Below are 7,470 nucleotides of genomic sequence, written 5' to 3' on the forward strand. Positions count from 1 at the left end.
CTGATAATGTTGGGATTTGACAATATCCACATGTGTATAGAGTGAAGTAGGAAGGGAGATTTCAGTCTACAGTTTGTCTTTGGGATGGTCTTATGTGAGCAAGCAGCTTAGATGATTAGGCTCTGAGATATGACTCTACCTCCCTCATAATGGAATAGAATATGGAACTCTGAGAGCCAAGCAACTATAACTAAAAGTCAACTCAAGCCAGCTCACTTGGCCTGTGGCTCAGGAACAAGAAAGATGCTCCTGTATTGTTTTCAAAGTTCAAGAGATTCAGGTCTCAGGCATGAGTGGTGTGTGCCTCACTCGATGCTGCAGACAATGGATCAGTGCTAAACCACGAAACCAATGTCTCAGGCCTTGTTATAAGAAGAAACCAAGGCAACTCCGGCAAGGTAAAACTATGACAGGAAACCTATTTAATCTCATCCTAGCCCACACTAGAACCTTCTTCTTGTGTGCTTTTATATGAGTAGACTGAGAAAATATTTACTGTGTAGTTTTCAATCCACTCTATTACAATTACTCAATTTAAGTGTACTCCCATTTCCATGTTTCAAAGATCCATTCTTTTTTACAACCCCAGTGTGACAATGAGTCAGCCCAAACCCTGAATATGCCTTATAATATATGGTGCCTGGACTCAGGTTTGCTGGAAATTCTGGAAATGGACCTGGTCCCTGCCTACCAGAAAGCTGATCTCTTCTATGTTGGAAACTTCCTCCACCACTATAGAAAGCGGGGACAATAGAGCAGTTGCTGGATATTCTGTTTAAAAAGTGAGTATTCCTTAGCCGGGTGCCGGTGGCCCACACCTGTAATCCTAGCTACTCAGGATGCTGAGATCTGAGGATCAAGGTTCAAAGCCAGCCTGGACAGGAAAGTCCATGTGACTCATCTCCAGTAAACCACTAGAAAACCGGAAGTGGTGCTGTGGCTCAACTGGTAGAGTGCTCACATTGAGTTGAAGGCTGAGGGATAACATCCAAACCCAGAGTTCAAGCCCCACGACTGACAAAAAAAAGTGAGATTTCCTCCTTCAAACCCAAGACTGATGAGACCCCCTCCAGAATATTGGAATAATTGGTACCTCTCTGAGACTGTATCACTGGGGTCTTATCAAAGGAGCTTGGCTTGAGACAAAGAAGAGCAGTCTTCGACTAATTCCTTAGGACTGGGCTGCCAGAACATTTCATTTGCCTCATAAGCTAGTGGAGCCTTAATGATTTTCTTGCTGAAAGAATAGGATTAAAAGAATGAGCCGGTCTCATCCAACCTCCACCCTCATCTAGGAAATCACTATCTTGGAGGCCTTTGAAGGAATATAGACAGAAGAAAGGATGAAACTTGAATTTGAATTTGGGGCCTGAGTTCTGTAACATTCGTAGCACTCTAACAATTGAGCCCCAAGTCTAGTTCTGGCCTTTGGCTGGTTAAATGAAGATGTGTCTTTAGATTTTACAAACTAGACTGGGTTCAAACTGATTTCAATCTGATCCTCAGATCTCACCTTCCTGATTGCTAGGGTTAGAGGCATGAGCCATTCCGCAGTTATTTGGAAAGATGTATATAAGCACACTCACAGTATTTCCATGAAATTGTATAGACATATCTTCACTTTTTTTAAAAGTTTTTATTCATTTTTTTATTTTTTATTTTTTAATATTATTTTATTTTATTTGAGAACATACTGTACAGAGGGGCTACAATTACATGGACAGGATAATGCATACATTTCTTACCAAGCATTGCAGCCTCCTCCTTTGTTTACCCTTCACCTCCCTTCCCAGCCTCCCCCTCCCCCACCCAATTATACCCCCCTCCCCCCCCACCGACATTGTAAAGCTGGTTTTGACATGACATTTCATGTTTACATTACCATTTGTGACTTAGACAGTCCCATGTGTGTCCTGTTCAGAAAAGGAGAAGCAAAGAGTTAACTTCTTTCTCCCATTGGTACAGATCTTTCTACCATAACTGGGAGGAAGATGAACAAGTGAAAAAGTAAGTGGACATTGGCACAAAGAGAAATTTTGTCCTTTGAAACTTGGTACCTTTGACGTTTCTGAATCAAAGTCAATTTTCTTCTTTGCACACCAGTTGTTATTTTCATCAGAGGGTTGCGGTTTGGCACATCAGCGGATAGCAGATTACACAGTTGTGGATGTGGTTGTAGTTTTGGATTCTCATGGATGCCAGGGAGGGCTGTATATAACAAGTCAGATCCATTGGGGAAACAACTTTCTCTTCTTATCACAGGGAGAAATTTTTAAGATTATATTTGAGAAATTTCTAGAAGTGGGTTGTGAGGAGCATCCTGCTTGCAGGAGTCTCTTCCCACTTCCCAACATGCAAGTCTTGCCAGAAAGAGTCTATAGTACAAGGTTCAGGATGGAGAGGGTGGGCTCTCATTTTCCTTTTCACTAATCTTCCCACAGCATTGTTTATTCTATCCTCCCTATGTGGATGGACTTCTACCCTGATGATTTCTATGTGCCTAAGAACCATGACACCCTGAAAGAACTTACACAGAATGTCAAGATCAACATGGTCTCTTCAGACCTGCTCTTCTGCTTATATATTCTTCTGGACCAGCTGGAGGAACCCATGACCCATGATACCAAGAAAAAGAGGAAGAACTTGTTTAGATGCCTCAGGGCTCGTGAGGAGGGATGGAACCTGGGTCTCTAGGGATGGGCCCAATTGGTCATGAGACCTTAGTACTCCTCAGTTTGGCAAAATGTCCTTTTATGGATATTCTATGCCAGGTATAATCTGTTCTCCTTTTGAAAGAACTTGGAAGTAGCCACTCATTTGAAACACCCTACATTCTAATCAGTGTTCAATCCAACCTCAAATTCTACAGCTTCTCCCATTAAATCCTCAGAAGTTTAGTCACACCTTAACTTCTAGGGTCTACTCTAAGATTTCTGTACCTATTTACATTCTCAGGTTTGCATCACCGTAAAGCAGCTCCTGCAGAGCTCCAGATAAAGAACCCATCATTGATGTCGTCAATGGTGACTGATTGAGATTGGAAGATCTCCAGAAAGCATGTGAACATAGAGGATTTTTTTTCAATTTGTAGAAAGGCCCAAGTAGGTTTTGAGTCCTGTGGACATCCCACTGGTTCTGAACCCCACATGTGATGCAGGTGTACCTGCACATAACACCAAGGATGAAGACAATCCAGAATGTCTTCCATTGATGTTCACAATCCAACTAGATCGCCACCAAGCCAGTCAAAAAAACACTTCTTGGTGTGCAGGGTAAATGTGTGCTAATGGAAAATGACCCCAGTCTATGTTCAGGAAAACCAATGAGTGAGGTCCAAAATCTAGATTCAGTTGAGGAAAGGGAATCTTTCCTCACAATACCCAGACCAATCTGACCTCTTGCAGGGGATTCAATTTCCAATTGAGAAATTAGAATCTGTCTCTACCTGGACTCAGGAAGAAAATCCTGTCTTTAATGAGGAAGTAGATCTCTTTGAGGACTCTGTGGGAGATTTTCTGATTCCTTCTCCTTTTCCTGAGACAATCCTTTTTTTTTCTTTATGTCCTGATGTAAAAGGTTCACCCTATTTATTTTTTAACTTTATTAAAATAATGTTTTTGACATATTCTAAAATTCATGAATCCTAAATATATTTCTTTTTAATCCTACAATCTGAAACATTGTGCATATGTGTTCTGGGGGGGAACACAGAGAGACAGGGGGCTGTATTAGAGAGCCTACTGGATATAATGGGAAATGTTAAATGCACAGGGAGTGGCAAGGAAGCCAGGCCATGCCTGCATGGGGTCATAAGGTGGCTATAAAAGGTCTAGTACATAGAAGATCAGATGTCCTAGAAGGCTATCCTGTCAAATGCGACAAATGCCACAATACTTATAGTGGTATGTGGGCTCTCTTCCAACAGTGAGTTCGAATTTGAAAACAACTTCATTGTGCTTTGGACAAATATGGAAGAAAAATTTGGCTCCAATATTATAAAAAAGTCTACTTAGGGCTGAAAATATATAGAAAATCTGTATAATGGAAAGCAAAAGCCATAATAGGAAAAAGAAGGTTTACATAGATGAACAAATACAAAATCAGGAAGAAAAAATCCTCCACATTTAAATCAGTTATATGTAAATACATGTTATATTCTTGATGTTATATATAGTATATTACATAGTATATAAGACTGAATATGATTTTTCCAACTACAATGGCATTTAAATTTTAAACTTGATTTTTTTGCACAAAATATTAGTGTAAATATTATTGGGGAAAGTAGTGATATAATTTGATTATAATTATAAGAATATATTTGTGTGTTTCTATATATAACACAGATTATAAATAGATGAATAAACATATACATATATTTGTATATATCTGTCTATTATGTGAATAAAATGAAAGTGAATGTAATGAAATTGAATATAGTATGTATAAAAAAGTTGAGTCCATGAGACTCAGTCCTGTAATCCTAGTGATGTGGGAAGCTGGGTTATGAGATTTAGTATCTCTTACAACCAAGTCGTAGATTTTCAGAGGAGGTCTGGTCCCTCCAGTGTAGCAAATAAACACATAGGCAGTGGGATCACACCCCCTGACCCCAGAGGAAAGTCAGTAGAAATCAGGACAAGCCTCTTATCTTATGACAGTCTACACAGTTCCTGTACCAACATGGCAATTTGTAGAACATCAGATGGAAAGTTGGCATTCCCTCCAAAAGGTTCCAAACTGTAGTCTCTGATCATACTGAATTAAACATTATTTCCCTTCACAAGATGCAAACACATAGAAATATGGCAAGGGCTCAAGATAGATGGTCAAAGACTTACAAATACATAAAATTATATACTCTATTTCAGTAATTCATTGACAAATCATCAAAGGCATGTCTTGAATTTTTTTAAAGGAAATGGAAACATACTCTGAGTTTATCAAGAACTGGGTGATAGTTTGGTTGTTGAATTGTTGAATGCACTCCTGGGCAAAGGAGACACATATTTTGGGGAAATTGTGTGGGGGTTGGTGTCCTCACACACCTTCACAATACAATGGTCATAACTTCTATGATTTCATAGCCATCTTTGCCATAGCAGCAAATAGGTCTCAGGCACTGATTTTGCCCTAAAGTTGGCTCAACAACAGCAAAAGGCACAAAGAATGAGAGGGAATGAATACTAGCCACTAACCTTCAGCTTGAACAGCTGTCCTGACCGGAAGCTAGGATAAATTGAGCTGGGGAAGGCTGATCTCCATGTAAGGCCCCTGAGCACTAAGGACTAGGCACTATTACAGGTGTTGGAGAAACAGAAGTGAATGTGGCTCTCTCCTCAGCAATTTCATGACGTAAAGAAAACCAGAAATCATAATGATAATTTCTATAAATCAGAGACATGAAATTGGTGATTTTGTGGCAACAACTTCATATTGGGGATGTTGTTATGAGAGCCAACATCCAGGTAATTATCTAGGAGCAGGTACTCCAGACAGTAAGGACAGCAAATACATCGCCCATTGATGGGAATGGAACTGATTTGCTTCAGAAAATGAAAACAGCACTGACATGCTTGCTTGTGAATTAAGAATGGAAAGGTACAAAGAAGAAAAAGATCCAAAATGAAGATAGGTATAAATTAGATAGATATTGGATGCTGCCGGTTACAAGAAGAAAAGTTCTGATTTTAGTTTAAATCTAACAACCCACTGGAACCAAAGTGCTACAATAGTAGTCAGACACATCTGATTCAGTAAAGAATACTTTTAAAATGTGATTCTACCTGGGCTCTGGTGGCTCACAACTGGAATCCTAGTTACTCATTTGGCTGATATCTGAGGATCAGGTTTGAAGCAAGTCCAAGGAGGAAATTTGGTAAGACTTATTTCCAATTAACTACCAGAAATATGGACATGAAGTTGTGGTTCAACTGGTAGAGCACTAGCCTTCAGGAAAAAACTAAAGGACAGCACCCAGGCCCTAGGTCCAAATCCCAGGACTTCCAAAACAAAGAAGCCAACAAATAAAATTTGGTGCTGTCATTCATCACTTAGCATTCTAATTCAATATATTTGGTATAAGCCTTGGAAATTGTATCCTTAGCAAATGTTCGCCCCTGATATTTTGCTGCATTACCAGCTTTCAAAGCCCTGGCATCTACACTGTCTCCTCCTAGTTAGCATAGCATTCTACCACTGGAAATTTGAAGATATATTTTATTAATCAGAATTCTGATCATCTTTCCACATACATCAAATGAGTAATAGCCACATTCTACTATTCTGAATGTTTTTAATCCTCCTCTGAGTTAATAAGCATTAAAGCTTAAAAATTCTACAGTGGTTATCAAGTTATTTCAATAGTCATTCTTCCACCCAATCGTGTAACATATGTTTATAAAAGGCGAGACTATATGAAAGTGTGCACATTATACCTTCTAACTATAATGCTCTCAAGAAGTAGGGTTTTACAGAAACTTCCTGATTGCTTTGTCAAATGAAAGTATAAGAGATTTAAATAAGCTACCTAACATCTAAGAAGGAAAATGCTATTGGCTTTACAACAAATTCATTTGACTGAGGAAATGGGTTTCAGAAATGCCAGAGGCAAGGGGTATTATTCAAATCACCTTATCATGAGGTACAAGCAGCCTGTCTAGATCAACCTTCCAGGAAAAAAGCAATGAATGAAAAACAATTAATGCTTCTAAAACAAGCCAGTTGGTGGTGGTTCATGCTTGTTATCCTAGCTACTTTGAAGTTTAAGATGAAAGGATCTCAATTCAAAGCCTGACCAGGAAGAAAACCTTCCTCTCTGCAACCAGCAGACAGGAAGCATCAGTTCTGTGCCTGAAGCCCAGCTGGATGGCCTCTGTCCACAGACATCCAGACACACAAGACCACCCCCATCTTAAATATTATCAAAACATTCAAATAATATCTCCTGTTTGGGAGATAACATTTAAAAGTTATATCAAAAACATTTCATAAGTTCCAGTTAAAATGTCAGAGTGAAAGTGGAAATATGTACTTACTCACTCACTTAAAGGAAAGTTACTGACAAGAATGATGTTAATGGGGCTAGAGGCCCATTTGGTAACTTATTCACTCCACCATGTTTCCTCACAACTTGTCAGTCAGCCTGAACAGTGAAATTTTTGAATGCAAGGAATGTGTTTGAGCATGTAGCTTGTGAAAGTAATAATGAAAAGCTAAAACACTGGAAGCTCAGGCCTGTAAAACTAGCTACTCAGGACCCTGAGATATGAGAAACTCAGTTCAAAGACAACAGCAAAAAAGACTTCTATCTCCAATTAAACAGTAAATGAAGAAAGCTGAGCTGTGCTTCAAATGGTAGAGTATTAGAATCGCATGAAATGCTAAGGGACAGTATCTAGGTCCTGAATTCAAGCCCCAGTACTGGCTCCCATACACAAAATACTCATGACAACACCACAGTATATGCAT

At 39.2% G+C, this 7,470-nt stretch overlaps 1 long non-coding RNA gene across 3 annotated transcripts; it reads left to right on the forward strand.

The window, feature by feature from the left end:
• The first annotated feature begins 206 nt into the window (after positions 1–206).
• Positions 207–3,715, forward strand: LOC138805051 (uncharacterized). 3 transcript variants are annotated; one of them, XR_011365423.1, is made up of 3 exons: positions 207–398; positions 590–782; positions 2,442–3,715. It is a non-coding gene; the product is annotated as an uncharacterized lncRNA (long non-coding RNA). The 3 variants fall into 3 exon arrangements; XR_011365422.1 differs by having other exon boundaries at positions 651–782; XR_011365424.1 differs by lacking the exon at positions 590–782 and adding an exon at positions 1,966–2,007.
• Positions 3,716–7,470: the final 3,755 nt, after the last annotated feature.

This window comes from Dipodomys merriami, unplaced genomic scaffold, assembly GCF_024711535.1.
Source record: "Dipodomys merriami isolate MVZ:Mamm:240054 unplaced genomic scaffold, mDipMer1.0.p SCAF_3829, whole genome shotgun sequence".
Taxonomy (NCBI): domain Eukaryota; kingdom Metazoa; phylum Chordata; class Mammalia; order Rodentia; family Heteromyidae; genus Dipodomys; species Dipodomys merriami.